Source organism: Musca vetustissima, unplaced genomic scaffold, assembly GCF_032173495.1.
Source record: "Musca vetustissima isolate MV318-11 ecotype Yass unplaced genomic scaffold, APGP_CSIRO_Mvet_v1 utg10292, whole genome shotgun sequence".
Taxonomy (NCBI): domain Eukaryota; kingdom Metazoa; phylum Arthropoda; class Insecta; order Diptera; family Muscidae; genus Musca; species Musca vetustissima.
The window spans coordinates 19736-39470 of record NW_026880106.1 but is presented as its reverse complement, the minus strand read 5'-3'; positions in this window follow the sequence as shown (position 1 = coordinate 39470).

Below are 19735 nucleotides of genomic sequence, written 5' to 3'. Positions count from 1 at the left end.
TTCGGTATTTTGAGGTTCTTGGGCGCGTTTTTCAACCGAATACGCTGAAATTTGGTACATTGGGTTCTTATTGGGTACTTAATGTCCCCACAAAAAATTATAAATATAGGTCCACTTTTTCTGGTAGCCCCCATATAACGGTACCTCCTAATTTTCAGTATTTTGGGGGTTTTGATTGTATTTTTCCACCGAATTGGCTATAATTTAGTATTTCGAGTTCTTAATATGTACCAAATCTCTCCACAAAAAATTATAAACATATGTTAATTTTTTCGGATATCCCCCATATAAGGGTACCCCCCAATTTTCGGAATTTTGGGGTTCTTGAGCGCGTTTTTCAACCGAATACGCTGAAATTTGGTACATTGGGTTCCTAATAGGTTCCAAATCTCTCCACCAAAAATTATGAATATTGGTCCATTTTTTCGGATAGCCCCCATATAAGGGTACCCCCAATTTTCGGTATTTGGGGGTTCTTGAGCGCATTTTTCAACCGAATTTGCTGCAATTTGGTAATTTGTAGTCGTATATGGTAACAAATCTCTCTACCAAAATTTTTTAATATTCACCCCCTTTTTGGGGTAGTCCCCATATAAACCCCTTTTTTTATACCCTCCACCATAGTATGGAGGGTATATTAATTTTGTCATTCCGTTTGTAACTCATCGAAATATTCATTTCCGACCCTATAAAGTATATATATTCTTGATCAGGGTAAAATTCTAAGACGATCTAGCCATGTCCGTCCGTCCGTCTGTTGTAATCACGCTATCTTCTGAAGGAATTGAGATAAGATGCTGAAATTTTGCATAGGGTTGTCTTTTGTCTGCAGGCAGGTCAAGTTCGAAGATAGGATATATCGGTCCACGTTTAGACATAGCTCCCATATAACAGTACCCCCCAATTTTCGGTATTTTGAGGTTCTTGGGCGCGTTTTTCAACCGAATACGCTGAAATTTGGTACATTGGGTTCTTATTGGGTACTTAATGTCCCCACAAAAAATTATAAATATAGGTCCACTTTTTCTGGTAGCCCCCATATAACGGTACCTCCTAATTTTCAGTATTTTGGGGGTTTTGATTGTATTTTTCCACCGAATTGGCTATAATTTAGTATTTCGAGTTCTTAATATGTACCAAATCTCTCCACAAAAAATTATAAACATATGTGAATTTTTTCGGATATCCCCCATATAAGGGTACCCCCCAATTTTCGGAATTTTGGGGTTCTTGAGCGCGTTTTTCAACCGAATACGCTGAAATTTGGTACATTGGGTTCCTAATAGGTTCCAAATCTCTCCACCAAAAAGTATGAATATTGGTCCATTTTTTCGGATAGCCCCCATATAAGGGTACCCCCAATTTTCGGTATTTGGGGGTTCTTGAGCGCATTTTTCAACCGAATTTGCTGCAATTTGGTAATTTGTAGTCGTATATGGTAACAAATCTCTCTACCAAAAATTTTTAATATTCACCCCCTTTTTGGGGTAGTCCCCATATAACCCCCTTTTTTTTATTATTTATATTAAAATAGTTATCTGATTTGTTGCGCGTTTTGAGTTTGGTTCTTAGACCCTTTTGTAATCATTTCAACTGCGGAGGATAGAGAGACAAAAAATTAGAACGTAAGGTTCGGTAGTGAACTATAGCCGCATTTAGACCTAGCCCCTGATTGGAGGTTCCAGAAGGAGTGGACCGATATTCCACATCTTCGAATTTGAACTAAGCTTGGAAGAAATAATAAGATGGGGAAAGTTCGGATGAAATCTAAATTTTCTGAAACGGATTTGGTCCAAAGAAACATGGGGTCTAGAACCAATATTTCGACGAGGCACATTTTCATCGTGTTAAAGTGTATACACCCTCATTAGCCATAAGGCTGAGGGTATAATTATCCTTTAAAAATTTCGAAAATTTTTATTATGGTTTACATAATCCGTTTTTAGAAATGTCTGTATAGGTCCACTTTTTGGTATGTTTCCTATATTTTCATTTATAGTACCTGTCAATATAACTATGGTGGAGGGTATCCAAAGTTCGGCCCGGCCGAACTTAACGCTTTTTTACTTGTTATTTTATAAGCTTGCGATATAGCGTTTAAAACGTTTAATATTGTTTGCTCTGTTGTTATGATATCGTAACAACAGAGGAAAAGCCATCTATTGGAAATTGTGGACGTATCGACGTTTTTTTTATTTTATTGCCACGAAAAAGTCATCTGGCCAATAAATATCGCAATATGGCCAATATATAGTAGTTCAACAGGAAGTTGATTCCACAAACGTGACGAACGAATAATAAAAGATCTTTCATATAAACAAGTGGAATAGCGCGGGAAAATTAACTGAGTGTTCCTGGTAGATCTAGAGAAAACAAGTCGATCACGCAGGACACCGGGAAGATCTAAAGTGACAGATTTATATAGAAATGAAATAACTCTTTTCTTTACGAAAACATAAAACGGTACTCCTAGAAATTCAGCCGCATAAGCTGAAACATGATCTGATCGACGTAAATTGTAAACGTACCTTACAACCATATTGAACAATTTTTCTATTTTGTTAAAATGCTCATGTGTGGTGCCAGATACAACTTCTATACCATAAGAAATAAGCGATATTAACAGAGAATAAGTAAGATTTCTCTTTACAAATCGTGGCAAATAGAATTCAGTTGAGTATAATTTTCGAAGAATATTCATTACTCTAGGGTGTAGAGCATCAATATGAGCAGAAAAATCAAGTTTGCTATCAACAATAACTCCTAAGCTCTGTATGCGATCAACGAACTCAATAATTAATCCATTAACACGTATATCTATACTATTGAGGCGACATAAAGGACCATATCCCATTGCTTATGTCTTTGTAACATTTATTACTAGGTTATTATTACATAACCAACGCGATACTGCGGAAAAGGTATTGTTAATGTTAATAGGGAACTAGATTCGACATTAAAAAATAAGTGAATATCATCGGCATATAAAAACGGTCGACATCCGCTATTATGTAAACAGTTACCAATGTCATTCACGTATAAAACAAAAAGAAGGGGACCTAAAATTGAACCTTGGGGTACACCACTGTATATATTAAGTTTATTAGAAGTCTTGCCATTTAATGAAACATACTGGGAACGCCCAGACAAATAGGAGAGAATTAAATTACAAGCTGTATTATCAAAAGCATAATTAGATCGTAGTTTTTGAATTAGTCTCGAATAATCTACACAATCAAATGCCTTGGATAAGTCCAGGCCCACGAGAACACCACTTTCACCTCCATCAATTGTCTCTCTGATAAGATCAGTTAAGTCTACTAGGAGAGATGTAGTACTGAGCCCACGCCTGAAACCATATTGGTATTCATTTATATATTTCCGCTCATCAATAAATTCTTGAAAATGCTTATTGGTCTCATATTTTCTATAGTCGGTGTTTCTTTAACTTTGGGAATGGGGACTACTCTAACAACTTTCCACGCTTGCGGAAAGACCGATGTAGTAAACATAGTGTTAAAAAAGTAGGTCAAATGCCTAGATATGTATGGGTAAATCAGTTTTAAAAATTTAATAGGTATACCATCTATACCCACAGATTGGGACTTAACCCGCTGAAAAGCTTTAAAAACATCAATTTCAAAAACACAATTAAATGATAAAGTATATTCTTGTCTATCAATATGCATTGCTAATACTGTTGTTCTCAGTAAAATATGAATTTAAAACATCAACATCTAAATCAGTTGTAAAGTTAGTGTCACTACCAACGATGCCGCCGGAACGAAGCTGTCTCCAAATCTGTGTCGCGTTTAACCCATTAAAATATTTGACGTAATATTTCTTACGTTCATTTCTAAGAACACTCTTAGCTTTGTTCCTAAGAGTGCGATACATAGCCTTATTCTGCTGCGTAGGATATTTTAAATAGTTCCTGTAGGCAATATCTCGCAATGAACTTGAAAGTATTATAGGTCTACTGTTTAACCATGGTTTCATGCAAGACACTATTGTCAAGGACAGTCTGGATGTTGAGTGGGTAGACCTTCTTAACTAAGACACTTTTGGTTATATTATCAAAAGAAATTATGTTTATTAAATTTATAAAAAAAGAACATAGAATATTTTAAACCACAAAACGGATAATTCATTAAGGATGGTGCTTTTGCGCGGAGCTTCTCGTTTAATGGTTTCGACGGACTTGAGCAGACTAACTTCTTTTCGTCATTCCTCTTCTAATTCTCGCTTGCTTTCAAATTCAACCAAAGAAGAAGGGTGAAGGATCTAGAGATGCCATACAGAGATTTTAAGTAGGGGTTGCCGTGCGTGACAACTCGGCCAATCCTGACGGAAAATCGTCCTCGATTTGAGTTTCGTCGTCGCTATCGGTAACGTCTATTTCGGGGTATAATCCACACCAAGGTTTGAGTTTATCGGATGCATATACGGAGCAAAATTTCCTTGTCGTCGTCTGGAGTCCAGGTATATCTTCAATAAGGTATCGATCATTCTGTAGTACCTTTGATATTACATACGGCCCTTTGTACTTCGGTTCAAGTTTCCGCGATTCACCTGTCGCTCCTGGTTCATTTCGGATTACTACGAGATCATTTTCGGCATATTTACGTGGGGTAGAGTGTTTGCTGTCAAATCGGAGTTTCCATTTTTGTCGTTGTTTTGCTATATTCTCCTGAGCGATCATTTGTTTCTCTTCGGGTGGTCTTTCATCTTCGTTTGGATCCATGTCATTTTGAATAGCATTAACTAGGTGGTTCTGGACTACGTCGTTAATTTTAAAATTGAAAACTAATTCGTTTGGAGTAAAACCTGTGGTCGAATTGACTTGAGAATTTGATATCCATTGAAGTTCGTTTAGTCTCGTATCCCAGCTCTTCGGGTCATCTGTTGTCGTTCTCAGGTAGTTCAAGATAACAGCGTTTGCCCTTTCAACTTGACCGTTTGCGCGAGGGGTACGTACAGCAGTTTTAATATGTCACGGGAGCGGTTTTTTGTTGATTTAACGGCTTTAACAATCGAAAATTTTGAAAATGCGTCAGATATCGCCAAAATATGAGTATTTCCTCTTTTAGATCGTATAAACGGTCCTAAATGGTCTATGTGGATCAAGTAAAATGGTATCGGTTCTGGCGGATCAAAATGCATACTGCCTTCCGGTTTACCTCCTTGATTACGATTATAACAACAGGTTATACATGACTGTATGTATTCCTTTACATATTTTCTCATCTTTGGAAACCAAAATAGTTTTTGGATCCGTTGGAATGTCTTCTCAGTAGCAAAATGTCCTAAGTCGTCGTGGAAATATTTAACTAGTCTCCATCTTACTGCTTTCGGCAGAACAAATCGTAGTTGAGTACCCATTTTACGATACAATCGATGATTACATATCTCATAGTCGGCACGCATCTGACTTTCTTCTGGCGATGTCAATTTTCCTGATAATACGGCCATAATATGATTTATTCTCTTATCTTGTAACTGCATTGTCAAAACCCAATCATTAATGTCTTCGTCGATCGTAAAATCAAATCCGGCAGATTTCACGTCTTTAGATGGTTCGTCTGGCATTCGACTTAAAGCATCAACGTGAGCTAATCGATTACCTGGTCTATGTATGGGTTCAAAATCATATTCTAGTAGCTTCATCCACCATCTAGCAATTCTCGATTTTAACTCTTTCCTTTCGCGCACTTTTGCTATTGCTGAACAATCCGTTATAAGTCGAAAATGCTTTCCCAACAAATATATTCTAAAACGCTCTAACGATTCAACGACTGCCAACACTTCCAGCTCATAACTATGGTACCGCTGTTCATCTTCCGTGCAATGTCGACTAAAATAGAAAACAGGTTGGTACTGCTTTCCGTCGGTTGATTGAAGTAAAATTCCGGCTAATCCTATCGCACTAGCGTCGGTATGTAGTTCGTGAACTGCATTTGGGTCATATAAAATCAATTCGGGCGCATGAATTAATTTTTCCTTCAACATTTCGAATGCCGTTTGTTGTGGTTCTTCCCATTTAAAATTCTCTCTTTCGGTTTTATGCGTCAATAGAGTTAAGGGTTTCGCAATTAATGAATAATCCGGTACAAATTTTCGAAAAAATCCTGTTAGTCCGAGGAATCTTCTTATTTCAGTCACATTAATAGGTTCTTTAAAGTTTTTAATGGCTCTTATTTTCTGTTCTCCTGGCTTAATACCATCGCCGTTCACAATGTGACCTAAATAACAAATTTCTCTCTGCAGGAAACTACATTTATCAAGACGCAATGTCAATCCATACTCTCCTAATTTCTTCAAAAACTTTTCGACCAATTTAAGATTTTCGGCTATTGTCTTACTCGGAATGATAAGATCACCTAGGTACGCTAAGATTTCTCCTCTATTCATTTCCCTTTTAATCTGATCAATCATCCTTTGGAAACACGCAGGGGCGTTTACTAATCCGAATGGCATGCGATTATATTCGTAGTGACCGTCCGTTGTTACAAATGCGGTATACTTTTTCGATGATTCTTCTATTTCTAATTGATGATAACCCATTTTCATATCGAGCGTTGTAAATATCTGGTTTCCGGCTAATTGCGCAAATTGTTCTTCCAAAGCGGGCATAGGATAAGGTGTTTTTACTGTTTTACTATTTAATAATCTGTAATCAACGCATAATCGACTTTCGCCATTCTTTTTCTCCACCAAAACTACTGGGGAGGCATACGGAGAATTTGAATATCGAATAATTTCGTATTTCAGCAACTCATTTACGATATCAGATACTATAGCTCGTTTTGCGAAGGGTATACGATATGGTTTCAAGCATATTGGCTCATCTGTTTTTAGCTGTATTGTCATCTTGGCTATTGTACATCTACCCAATTCTGCAATATTGAAGGCGAAACACTTACGGTTACTGGATATTATCGTTTTGAGATTGGATAATTCGTCTGGGTTTACCCCGTCACTTATATTGATTTTATCATCAGCTTCTAGCCAGCATTCATCACCTTTATTTACGAATTTATTTCCTTCGCGGCACAAAATATCTCGTCCAAGCAAAACGTCTTCGGGTAAGAGTTCGTCTTTAACTACAAAGAGATCTGAGTTCAATACACGACCATCGATATCGAGTGACGTATTAACTTTTTCGGTGCATACATATTTTCCACCTGCAAAACCGGTTAATGGTCTAGAACATTTTTTTACATTGTTCATTTTGTTTACAAGAGATGCACGAATCAAACTTATTGGACTTCCCGAATCAATCAGCGAGGAATGTTCGTTGCCATTCACTGTAACCATTTTAACGAAATTGTCATTTGGATCTTTCACCGCTATTTTATTTACATTTATATTTGTCTCGCTTTTACGTTGTCTGTAACAGTTTTCACTCTTATGATTTGTTTTGTTGCAATGCACACATCTCTCTTTTCTCTGTGCTTCCGGACATTTTATCGAAATGTGTCCTTTCTGACGACAATTATAACACTCAATATCACGAGCACTAGGTTTCTCTTCTTTCTGTTTACTTTCCTTATTATATTGATAATTCGTTATGTTTCTATTTTCGTTTTTAAATTTCCCGTTACTGTCCGTGTTTCTATTCCGATTGTACGTGTGTTCATTTTTAATGGTATTATATTCACAGTACATATTTATGTCTTTTAGCAAATCATTTAATTTTTGGTAATTCTTACAAATCACTTTTCTCAGATCGCTATCGTTGATGCCGTTAATTATGTGATGAGCAATGTCTTCTTCTCGTAGACATCCTCGGTTTCCGATTGCCATCATTTTATAAAAATATTCTTGTGGAGTTTCGTTTGCAAGTCGGTGCGAATTTGAAAGTTTTATATGAACACTTGCCGCATTCTCCTCACAAGGAAAATCAAGTAAAAATTTGTTCTTAAACTGTTCCCACGTCACAAAGATTTCCTGTGAGTCAATCCACAATTCCGCTGAACCTATCAGCTTTTGTTGAACCACGAATAATATTGCTTTATCGGACCACTTATATGTTGATTTTAGCATTTCTATACGATTTATAAACTGTTTTGAATTCAACGATGTACCAACCAATGGGTTAAATTCTGGCAATAAAGAGGCAACATCACGAATATTGTCATTTGAGTTTTCGACCGTACTGTTTTGGATTTGTAAAACATTATTTAACGATTGTGTCGAGGGACACTCACTTTTGTTCACATCATTTTGATTTTTCATGTTCGTTTGAACTACTGAAATAAGATCTTTCATCATATTTGCTAACACTTGCATTTGGTTTTGCAACATCTTGGCACTGTCGTCAGCCATTACGTCGGATGTTGCAGAATTATATTCTGAACTTTCAGTAGAAAGCAAAATTTCGTCACTTTTTACTGCTTCGGTTAATCGTTGGGCTAATTCAGCTTTTATACCCGAACACGGCAACTCTCGTTCTCGTAGGAGGTCTTTTAATTGTTCGACTTTTAATTCGTTTATTTTTATCATTTTCAATTTTTGTTTATAACGTCTTTTTCCTATAATTTATATTTTGCCCTCGTCAAAGAATTTTACGATATTCTTATTGCGTTTCTTTTCTATATTTCTTAACGGTACAACTATTCTTTTCTCGTTCCTTAGTTTCGATTTTTTTTATGGTTCGTACTTGCACATAACACAACAAAAAAACGTCAGTTGAGTCAACGGCGATACAAACACAGCACTATTTACACAAACAACATTTAACACATATTAGTGCATCGTCGAGTCTGTTCGATCAAACCTATTCGTTGTTTGCAACATCTAACGGTAGCATCCATCGTTTATTGTGCGGTAATGATCATTAACTCATTTTTGAAACGTTAAAAGTTCTTGGATTTTCGTTTTCTTTTCCACACACGAGAAGTTTTTTTTTTACATAAAACACACAAACATTCACTTTATGATTTTTTTTACGATACGAGTTCTTCTCTTACAACAATTCGACATGCAAGAGTATTCCACTTCTGAAATAATATGTCAAGGACAGTCTGGATGTTGAGTGGGTAGACCTTCTTAACTAAGACACTTTTGGTTATATTATCAAAAGAAATTATGTTTATTAAATTTATAAAAAAAAGAACATAGAATATTTTAAAACACAAAACGGATAATTCATTAAGGATGGTGCTTTTGCGCGGAGCTTCTCGTTTAATGGTTTCGACGGACTTGAGCAGACTAACTTCTTTTCGTCATTCCTCTTCTAATTCTCGCTTGCTTACAACCTCAACCAAAGAAGAAGGGTGAAGGATCTAGAGATGCCATACAGAGATTTTAAGTAGGGGTTGCCGTGCGTGACACTGTACGTTTTTTAACAATAGGGACGAAAGAAAATAGATTCGCAATAAGGAAATCAAGAAATGAATGCTGTGTATCAACATCAGATGTTCTATAAATAGTACCAAAATCAACTATATAATTATGTAAACTGTCCCAATCAATATATTTGTAGTCACGGTACTCAAAAAAGTGTTGTGTGGAAGTAATATTAACATCGATGGCACCGAAGATTAAGGAATGATGTGAAATAGAAGGAACTTGTACTTGATCGTTGAAAACGAAAGAGCATGATTGGCTATAAGCAAAATAGTCAATTGAGGAAACAGAGTCCGTAGCGATATTCAAATGCGAAGGCAACGAGTTATGACCAATAGAAAGACCTAGACGGAGGCAAATACTACTCATTTCAGAAGATTTGGAAATGACGAATAGGTTGCAATTAAAGTCGCCGGCAATAACAATATACTCGTATTGAGATAAAATCTGTTGGTGTGTCTCCACTTTCATAGTGAGAGTCGGGTGTATTCATGTTTTTCTATATAAAAGAAAATCTTTTTTGAAATAAAAAAGGCACTTGATGATAGATTAATATGTTATTATTGCGTATAATTGGTTTAAAATCACAAATTTAAAATAAAACGCCTTTAAAAACAAATTTTTAATGGATACTAAGGTTTGTGTTGCATTTTCTTCAACTGGATTGCACGCTTGACACAAACAGCTGATTTGAAGTAAGGCCGAAGAAGATAGGGTTACCAAATGATCCACATAAATCAATCAACAAATTAATTATATTACAGAGTCTTCCATACATATATTTTATGTTGCGAATAATAAAATATTAAAAAAAAATAATAAAATTACCGTTAGAACTTACGAAATTACAAAAAATAACAGAAACAATGTTAAAACGAATACAGTTTATATTGTATGGCAACACTATTACTGCAAAGTACAATGTCGGCGTTTATTTTTGTCGCAGTTCGAAAATTTGAATTCACGTGAGATGCAGAACAGGAGGTAACTTCTGAGGTGAAGTGTATGTGTGAAGTGAAAGGAACACACCGTGAGTTCCAGAACATACCCGAATGTTTTACCAGTTTTGTGGGTTGAGGAACGATTTTCGAGTAAAAAGTTGCAAAACATTACCTCAAGCTGCCCTACGCTGTATTATTGTACCATGGAACAAGCCACCTTAAGAAAAAATTGTAATCAGTTGGTAGCTAATCAGTTGTAATAATTATACCATGGTTTTAACTAACTAGAGTTAAGTCTAATATGGGATGATTTTCCTATCTCGGGAAGTATACATTTCCCCGCAAAAAATTATGTTGTCGTCGTGATCGGGATACTAAGAGATATCTATAGCGAAAATTTCAGAATTTTCTGAAAGGTGGTCATAAAGGAAATATAATGCATATAAATGCATGACGTCCGACATCTCTATGCACCAATTCGCACATACATCAAAATCGAACGTCACGCAAGAGAAAAATCAACAAAATTTGATTTTGCTTCATGCATCACTAACACCACAAAATGCATTTTGACCGTGCGCGGGGAACTTAAAATAATAAAAGTAGAACTGCGTCCAAAATCAAGTTTGACTCTGACATTCCTTTATAAATTGGAATTTCATACAACCTTAAAATTACAAAATTACTTCGAAAACAGCAAATTTTGACAAATTTAAGAGATTCAAAACAAAAACGATGTTTTCTTCTCCTATTTGGCCTAGCATTAATAGGCCTATAGGCCTAGCAGATATAGTAACTGTCATGTAATTGTCTTTTCCTATATTTTGATTTTTGGCGAATGAATCTGCTCTGCTTCCCATTTGAATCATGTCGGATGATTTTTTTCTAATCAAATGTCTCCAGGCATTTGTATTGCATTTTGACTCCCTTATATTTATTTGATGCCATGGGATAAGTCTGAGGATTAACATTTGGATTTCTTATCGAAGAATTTTTGGATACACTCCACGAACTTAACGATTGAGGATAGGGGGAAGCCCAATACTATTCATTGGGTAACTATGAATAATAAACAGTCGCGGAAAATCAGCGGGTTCAGGGGGAAAGTCTCGGAGGAAATGACAGAGTGCCTATTATCCCTGAGCTGACGAGGCGAGAGTGGCGCCCCTAAATAACCATCTCAATGGTCTGGGTCACTACCTCCTAAAGTGACCGTCCTAACGCTGGGGTATATGGTATGCGATTTTTCGACTGATGCTGGTGTGGCTGCCTTGCTTGCCTCAGTGTCGAACTCTACAAGGTCAGACTTCAATGAACCCCACACATGTTGACGACCCAAGCCAATCCTTTGGACCTTTCTTTTGCCTCAAGTCCTTTTACTCTCGACGACGTGAACGAAAGCCTGGAGAGGCAGACTGATCTCCTCCTCAACTTATTATTGGAAACCGGATCCTTCCGCCTTAGTCAGGAGACCATCCTGAATCAACTCTGGGATGACTCCCCCTTGTAAGACGAGGAAGACATCATGGAAACTACAGTGATTAGCACTACGGTGACGAACGCGGTAGCTATCCTGGTCTCTCCTCCGAAGTAAGGTGAGTCCTCCCAGATGATGAGTAGGTATGTTAACCCTGGTGAGATTGAGGATTCGAACTCCATCTCCATGGCCTTTAGTGACGTCGCGAGAATTCTCAGGCAGTTGGCTGTCGAATCGGAGACTGGAACTGATGTTACTCCCGTCGTTAAGATAGATGAATCATCAGCACCAGAAACCAGTCAACGGCAAGGAGATCGCTGCCAAGAAGATGTATTGGAGAGCGGTTAACTACTGCAACCGATTCATCGGATGGGACAGTGACTCCATCACGGAAAAGGAGTTCCTTTCGATCAAGAGGAACCTCGAATTCATTCGGAAGTTCTCCAGGAACTATCCGAAAGATATTGCGAGGGACTTCTTGATTGAAAGGATTCCTATACGTAGTGCGAAGACCACAAGGGTAATCACTTCAAAGAAGGAGAAAACTGTCGGGGATCCTAGCACATATAGGAAGCTGGTGCCTGAGACGTCTAGCCCTCAGTACCTCCCAAGGGTAAACTGAGTACTGAGACGTCTCAGACACCATCATCCAAGAAGATGGAGGGTAAGGGACTGTTTCTGGTAATCCCCACTCTACCGAATTGTCCAAACCGATATCCAAGGTTGTGACAATTAGGCAGTAGTTGGTGGATACGCCTGCATCGGCTGGGCCTATCTCTGCGGTGATTGCGAACCCGGGATGCCTCGAAGGAAAGGAACGGCGGTGTATTCGCAAAGTTCGCTACCGACTCTGCTGGTGAGCAATATTTGAGGAAGAACAATGGGGAGTTGTTTTATGGGATGGGGAAAATTTATTTCCGTCTCCTGTCATTGAAACAATAGGCAGACAGACAACAACACGCATAAATATGGTGCAGATTAATCTGCATCGATGTAGAGCAGCAGCTGCTGAACAGCTTCTCACTCTATGCTTCTCATTCTATGAACTGGGAAGTATCTGAGAAATGCTCCGAAAAGGAGATTCCTACATCCAGAGGTAAACAGAAGCTTTATAGGAATCCAAATTCAATGCCAAAACAACATCCTCAATTCTGGGTCATAAAGATCTCATAATGGTTGAGGATGTTGAGGAAGCTGTGAACAATGTCACGGTCACTCTTCTGAGGAGCTATAAGGCTTCATGTCCTTTAACATAACCTGGGAAAAGATCTCAGTCAGTATTGTCACAAAACCTTACATTCTTGAGGAAGCCTGCAAGGAAAGCATACAATACAGCATGGCATAACTATTCAAGGCAGTCTCATTTGAGAAATTGATAATGGTAACCCTTTTTAATATGGAATTAACAGCCTTAGTCCTGATTTAGTTTAGGCGAGTTTACTTGCGGCAATTTTTATCGTTCCCTTTTGAAATTGCTTCATGCGTCTATACAAAGCAATTTTCAAAACTTTTTTTTATATATTTTGTGCATGTTTTTTATGTTCGAAAATGTTCTGGATTGGTATTTCAAATTACTGACACTACAAACAAAATACACAAAACGAATTGCCAGAAAATTGTCGGTACGAGCAAGTTTTTCCAATTTCTATTCCCCTTGCCCCTCTCTCCAGCAAACAAAAACTTGCGCAAGTAAACTCGCCTAATCTAAATTGGGACTTACCTAAAATTCAACTAGCTCGTTCGTCGTTTTTCACCATAAAAGTAGAACACATGTATTTATATGAATGTTACCGAAATACGTCGAACTTACAAAATTTCAAGTTGAACAATTTCAACTTTGACAGAACGTATTGTGACAGCCACCTTTGGGCTGGGTATGAATACCCACACATAATTATGCATTGGCCACATTTGAAAACTATCGCTCAGTCGATTATATTTTTTGGGTCACAAAAAAACCACAAACAAATTACAATGAATTTTATTTATTTGGTTGAACTTATCGCTTCCATCAAGAAGTTGTAAAAAAGTAAAAGCAAAACAAAATAATAAAAACATCTGTTCGTGTCTACCAGTGTTGTAAAGGGATTCAATTTCATGTTGCGAAGTTACACCATGGTGTAACTACCAATGACTTTCAAACTGTGCCTGATCATAAATTGTACGATCAATCCTCAAACCAAATATGTACAATTTATCGAATGAATCAAATTTTGATTTTTTTTATTAAATAATAAAAATAATAATGAATACAATTTATAATGTAGTAAACTACTTGAATACTATTTTGGTATACACAATATACATGATTACTGCTGAAAACATTCTTACAAGTGATGTAAATTAGCGCCATCTGGAGATTGAACCCAGAACAAAGGATGAAAAATATCGAGATCCACCATGGTTGATATTTGAGTGACAGTATATCACTATATTTCCACCATGTGCATTCTGACCTTCATTGAAAGTGACATTGAAGTTACGATTTAGAAAGTCATAGACTGTCAGAGTGAAGGTGATATACTAAAAACCACCACGAAGTACATAATAGCCGTTAAATAAATACAAAAATTCTGTAAAATAAATGGTGAACCAGTGAAATTATATACTGATTTTAATTAAAATCAATTAAAAATACCATCTAAGAGTAGTCATAGCTGACGTTGACAAAATATTTTTGATATTAAAAAAAATTTTACACTCGGGTAAGAATTGTAATAAGTTCGTTAAATATATATATATTCCTTAAAACGTATTATTTCATCCTTCTTAAAGGATATTGTGGTGAAACCAGGATATCTTTTTATCAGGAACAAGCAGTCCTCAGGTTGGTATATATATATTGCAAACCAACTTCACCTGTGGATGGTGAAACCACTTTATCCCGGGATTCTCAATAAATGAGAAAGATTCTATTATCTAATTCAAAAACCAAGAAAAACCAGATTAAAAGGCTACATTTTTTTTTGATAAAAAAAAATTGATACGAGTGAGTACGACAGTCAAAAAAAAATATAAAATTATGAAAAAGCATTCTGCATAAAAACATATATATATTAAATGAGAAAAAAATAATATTTGTATTCGAATTGATATGTTTAAAAAAATATAACCAAATTCTACACACCTCACGTGTGTAACAGTCTTTAGATTTAAAAGCGGAAATGGTACTTAGGTGTTTGGCTACGGCTTAGCTCGCCGGATGGGGAGGTTCTTCTTCCGCTGAACTGTACATTTAAAAAAATATGTACCATTTTTATAACGGAATTTAAATATTCAAAAAGGTTTATCAAAAAAAAGAAATCAAATTTTATAGACGGATGCATTTTAACAAACATTACCTTCTTACCCTTCAATTCAAATTAAGGTTCTGTAGATTTCAAATTTACATGAGGTTAGGTGTTATACCTCTTTGGCTACCCTCCCCTTATGACTTTTTACAGTCATCCTATGGTATTTCCTTGCCAAAAATAATATATTGGGAAATACCCCTTAAATTAACACTATAGACTATGCAACCACTATTCAGCCCATTTTTCAATTAGTTAACACATTATTATTATTTTTAACATAGTTCACAAATATATTTTAATATTTATAATTTTCATTTTGTTAGTAATTAATTTCTAATTTACAGGGTTTTACGATAAAAATATTATTCCTTTTAAAATAATAACCAAATTATTAATAATAATAGATTTCATAAATATGTATGGCATGTATTTATAAATTGTTAATTTTAATTCTTATATATTTCCAAATCTTATTCTCATTTTATTTTTTTTTATTTACTCCTTAATTTCTTTGTAAATTTTTCTTTTTAATTTTTTTATACATTTCGAGGTACCTTTTTAATTGTAATTTTTGGACACAATGATTATTTGCGCCTAAACATATTCTTCAAAGTCAAGTATATTATTTTTAGGTTATGACAGTGGCTATCAAACTGCAAATAATTACAACCACGTGTAAACGTAATATGGAATATAAAAAAAAACAATTTTTAAACAATTATGGTCTCGAAATGGTTCCTTGCCTTAATTGTTTTACTTATTTTTGTGATTTTTCAGGTAATTGGCTAATTTCATATTAAAAAAAGGCTTAATATGTAAAATTTGTCCCTTTATAATTTTATGTTGTTCTTTAAAGGTTTGTGTACTCACTTCCCTGCCTTTTTTTAAATCACCGGATTGCCAAACCATGTGGTGTAATTTTGGTGATGATGGGTTTCTGTGGTGTATTGTATGGTCAAAATCGAAGAATGATCACCCGGGATAAAATATCTCCCTCAATATGTTGACTGTTGGTGGGACACTTGTATATAACGATTTGTCATCTAAGCTGTTGTGAGGGTTAATCCTTTGGTGATCATCAATGGATTGTTTGTCCACAATATCGTGTAGAGATGATGGAATTATATAATTATATAATTCACTATAAAACTATTTTAAGAATTTTTTTTTATTTAAATTTTTATGGTGACTTAAATGTTTGTCACCTCACCACTTGGAAACTGAATCACGGTCAAAAAAGATAAAGTCATTTTAGAAACTTCAAGGTGACATTTGTCAAGGTCAGTATCCACATGGAGTTGAAGTTTCAGGGTTGAAATTATATTCTCCTTGCAACTATGGTGGAACCTGAACCTGGCGAGTATAGTTTTAAATATATGGTATAGATGGTGTTAGCATACAATTTTTAAATTTTAGGTATGTTCACCTTTGACGATCTCTATCACAAATAAAAGTTGGTTGATCTATTACAATGGAATATCAGTACACATATTTTACTATCAGCACACACAAGCTAATCAATTTGAAATAAATAATAATTTATAAATGATTTGTGTAGCTGTCACACTTTAAAGGTCGATATCTTGTGGTGTTAGGAATATATATATATATATATATATAGTTGTATCTATTTACTCGATATGTGGTAACAATGTTACTAAATATTATCTGTTATCCAAATATCCATTAAAAGGGAGTCAAGTGAGCGAGCAAGTTTGACAGTTCAGCAATTGCAAACTTACTGGAGTTCACTGAAAGAATTGTATGCAGTTAGATATTGCAAAGATTTCTTTTTTTTTATCAGCTGTCTTGTGACCTATCGCCAAGAATTTTGTGCAAGATTTCAAACATTTTAATTTCGAAAGTACAATTATAAACAATTTGGAAAGTGGAAGCAAATTCGCGAATCTGCTGATTATTTGCTGAATCATACTGAATGTTGTCTGTTTACTATCACATGACACACACTCAACAATCGCCACCATTCAATAACCTAAGGCGGTGTACACTCTATCACTTTTGAATGACATTTTGCTTGTTCGATAGTGTGACCGTTCACGTCCGTCATACATCAGGCAACCACGAAAATATTCATGTAATCGATAAAAAAAAAGCTTACAGTCAATAATGATAGTGTGTACTAACCTTAAGATGCCCAAATGTCCTCTTAAGCACAATAGAAACAACAGAGCAAACATGTGTAACTATTTGGACTAGTTCCGTTCAGTTCGTAGCAGAAAATGTATCAGCTGATTGTTATTCTCCCATTCTCCATCTTTTCGTTACATATGGAACGTTTTTAAATTAAGCTGGTTCATTCGTACACCGAATGATCAGAACGAACTACACAATACTAATAAAGAATTGTTTGTTTCGAACAGTTGTGTGTTAAGAAAAACAAAAATAAGAAATTACTGAAAAAAACATTAAAATTGTGTTTCAAACCACAACAAATTCAATCTGAGGTTGCAGTTGATGATTTCCTCTATATTGGCTTGTGGCGCGTTATGCTGAATTTAATGCCAATACATCAGCCATACCAGAATTGGTGGCTGTCACAAAGCCGGCTCTTTTTGCGTAACCTGAGAAGCAACAAAGAGTTGGGAATTATCTTCTTTTAATCATATGTAAGTAATTTTTTTGTTTAGACCTTATTTCTTTATACAAATGTTTGTTTACCATTTTATTACAGGTATTTTGTTCAGCTAGGTTGTACATTTTGTGTTGCTATGCAACAAGAACATCAATATGTATTGTTTTGTGTATTTATTATATTACTTGTGCGAATTTTTTAACCGTGACACACAAAGGATTATACAAGTATTGCCACATACATCAAATGAAGTACCTGGAAATACATAATAAGAAAATATTTTTCCAATCAATACCTTTCCTTATATAAAATCTTAAAATTGTGCTGATTTTTCAGGTATATTGCTGTATGTTGACGCAATAAATATTTTATTGGGGAAATTGGAAACAACACTGTTATTCCTGAAAATGCACTAATGAATTTATGAGCTATAAGATGTCTGGGCATTATATTCAGATAAGTGTTTATGACATTTTTACCTAATATGTTTGTATTTATGCCTTTTTTTATTTTCAGGTCCATTCAATTTGTTATTCAACTTTATTAATGTGTTTTTTATTTCAGGTCAATAAACCAATCACACATCTGACAAAAATATGGCTGACAATGGATAATTTTTCTATCTCATGTGATTTTTTTGATATGACATTGGTGAGAAAAACATTAACATTAGCTATAAGTTTCAGTACTAACATTACTGTTTTAAATGTTGACCATGAATTACGCCAATTAGATTTCCCTTTAAGTTTTCGACTTCATATTGACAGTTTCCTAATACTTTTCTGATACGGCATTTTAGCCATGGTTTACACAGTTTGGCATTGATACCTTTTGCAAAATCACTTTGCACAAAGTTTTTTCTATAAACTTCTTGTCCAGGCTTGAAGGATACAATTCTAGACCGTTTGTTGTATGACGATTTATTTCGCTCATATGCAGAGTGTATTCTTTTGTTTATATTTTTGTATAGAATTTGCATTTTGTCAGCCTTAGGTAAGACATTTAGATCGCCATCTTCCAAAGCCTGTAATTTTCTTAATATTTTGTATGCGTCTGCGTGAGTTATCATGTGATAGCCTGTAAGGGCAAAATATGGAGATGTACCTGTTGAGGCATGTATTGTCGATCGCAAGGCACACTCGATTTTGGATAAATTTTCATCCCATTTAGAATGATCTGCTTGTAGGTAGCTGCGAATACTGCTTAATATTGTTTGATTTACTCGCTCACTTGCATTTGCTTGTGGCGAATGTATGGCAGTACGTATATGTCTTATGCCAAATAATTTTAGGAGATCTTTGAACGCTTCAGAGGTGAATTGCTTGCCATTGTCTGAATGTATACATTCAGGTACACCGAATTTGTAAAATATTTCGTCTACAAGGAATTTGTTAACGTGTGCAGTGGTTGCTTTTGTCATAGGTTTTAGTAGTACAAATTTTGTTTTATGATCCAAAACAATAAAAATGTGAGTTTTACCAGACTTTGATCTAGGATATGGTCCTAAAAAGTCTATGTAGATCTTCTGAAAAGGTCGCTGTGTAATAACTTCACATCCCATGGGTGGTCTTAAAATTTGCTTTGGATGCTTTACCTCTTTGCACATTTCACAATTCTTTACAAATTCGCTTATTTGATTGACCATAGATGGCCAATAGAAATATTGTCTAATGTTGTGTATTGTTTTCGCAATACCACCATGGCAAATGTTTTTGTGTGTTTTGTCTATTATGTCGTTTGTTAGAGTACCTGGAAGCCAGATTTTCCAACAATCTTCCTCGTTTTCTACTTCTGAACGGTTGAATTTCACTCGCTTGTAGACAATTCCTTCGCTGACTTTGAGGTCAGGTAAACTATTTTGGTTTTGTTCTATTGTTTCGATCAATGTGAGATAGTTAGGAGTTTTGAATTCATCTGAATTTAAATTTATGAATGATGAAGTGATTAGGGAAACTTCTTCCAAACGTGACAACATGTCTGGGACTATGTTTTTAATTCCTTTTCGATGCTCTATCTTGAATTTGTATCCTTGGAGTTTAAGGCTCCACCTAGCCAGTCTTCCATTTAAGTCCTTTTGTTT